Source organism: Primulina huaijiensis, chromosome 10 (assembly GCF_012295235.1).
Source record: "Primulina huaijiensis isolate GDHJ02 chromosome 10, ASM1229523v2, whole genome shotgun sequence".
NCBI classification, from domain to species: Eukaryota; Viridiplantae; Streptophyta; class Magnoliopsida; order Lamiales; family Gesneriaceae; genus Primulina; species Primulina huaijiensis.
In genome coordinates, this window is record NC_133315.1 from 5,608,268 (window position 1) to 5,610,525 (window position 2,258).

Here is a 2,258-nt window from a genome sequence, read left to right on the forward strand (position 1 = left end):
ATAAATAATAATATTCCATTATTAGACGCTATTAAACAAGTACCTTCATATGCAAAATTTTTAAAAGACTTATGTACTGTGAAGAGAAAATTGCATGTGAAGAAGAAAGCATTCTTGGCTGAACAAGTAAGTTCTATTCTTCAAAATAATTCTAGTTTAAAATATAAAGATCCTGGTTGTCCAACAATTTCATGTATTATTGGAGAAAATAAAATTAAAAAAGCTTTGTTAGATTTGGGAGCAAGTGTGAATTTACTTCCTTATTCAGTTTATGAAAAACTTAATTTAGGAGAATTAAAACCCACTTCTGTTACTCTCTTACTGGCGGATAGGTCAATCAAAATACCTAGAGGTATTGTAGAAGATGTGTTGGTTCAAGTTGATAAATTCATATATCCTGTAGATTTTATTGTTTTGGATACACAACCAATAGAAGTACATAATGAAATTCCAGTAATATTGGGACGACCATTTCTAGCAACTTCAAATGCTTTAATTAATTGTCGAAATGGAATAATGAAATTGTCTTTTGGAAATATGACTCTAGAACTTAATGTGTTCAATTTATGTAAACAACCAAGTATTAATGAAAATGAATATGATAATGAAATTGAAACAATTATGGAAGAAAATATACAAGAAGAAAACTTAAATCAACAATCTGAAGTTTTTTCAATAGAAAGTTTTGAGTCTGAAAATAATTTTAAAAAAGATGATAATACAAAACTTGAATTAAAAGTTTTACCATTCGAATTGAAATATGTATTTCTTGGTGAAAATAAAACATTTCCTGTTGTAATTTCTTCCACTCTTCTACCAAATCAAGAAGAAGATTTAATTAAATTACTTAAGAAATATAAAAATGCAATTGGATGGACTTTGAAAGATATAAAAGGTATAAATCCTTTAATTTGCACACATAAAATTCATTTGGAAGAAAATGCTAAAACATATCAACAACCACAAAGAAGGTTAAATCCACATATGAAAGAAGTTGTTAAGAATGAAGTATTAAAACTATTAGACGCTGGAATTATCTATCCAATCTCAGATAGTAAATGGGTAAGTCCAACACAAGTAGTACCTAAAAAGTCAGGCATCACTGTTATAAAAAATGAAAAGGGAGAGTTATTACAAGCTAGGATTCCATCTAGTTGGCGTATGTGTATTGATTATAGAAAATTAAATGATGCAACTAGAAAAGATCATTTCCCACTACCATTTTTAGATCAAATTCTAGAAAAAGTAGCAGGAAATTCTTATTACTGTTTTCTTGATGGGTATTCGGGGTATTATCAAATACCTATATCATTAGAAGATCAAGAAAAAACTACTTTCACTTGTCCTTTCGGAACTTTTGCATTTAAAAGAATGCCATTTGGTTTATGTAATGCTCCGGCTACTTTTCAAAGATGCATGTTAAGTATTTTCAGTGATATGATTGAAGAATTTGTAGAAGTTTTTATGGATGATATAACTGTTTTTGGAAACTCATTTGAAAATTGTCTTAAAAACCTAGAAGAAGTATTAAAACGATGTGAAGAAAAAAATCTTGTTTTAAATTGGGAAAAATGTCATTATATGGTTAAATCTGGGATTGTGTTAGGTCATGTGATATCTGAAAAAGGAATTGAAGTTGATAAAGCCAAAGTTGATGTTATTGCTAATTTAACATCACCAAAAACGGTCAAAGAAGTTCGATCATTCTTGGGTCATGCAGGTTTTTATAGAAGGTTTATAAAAAATTTCAGCATAATATCTAAACCAATTTCGAATCTTTTAACAAAAGATACACAATTTGAATGGACTCAGAAATGTGAAAATGCTTTTAAAAAAATAATTAATCTTTTAATTACATCACCTATTTTACAACCTCCAGATTGGTCTTTACCATTTGAATTAATGTGTGATGCAAGTGATTATGCTATAGGAGCTGTGTTAGGACAGAGAAAAGAAGGAAAACCGTATGCAATCTATTATGCTAGTAGAACCTTAAATAGTGCCCAAATAAATTATTCAACTACTGAAAAAGAATTACTTTCAGTAGTATTTGCATTAGATAAGTTTCGATCTTATTTAATTGGTTCTACTACTATTGTGTACACTGATCATTCTGCCGTAAAATATTTATCAAATAAACAAGATGCTAAGCCAAGATTAATACGGTGGATTTTATTGTGACAAGAATTTGATATTATAATTAAAGATAAAAAAGAAAAAGAAAATGTCGTAGCTGATCATTTATCTAGAATAATGAC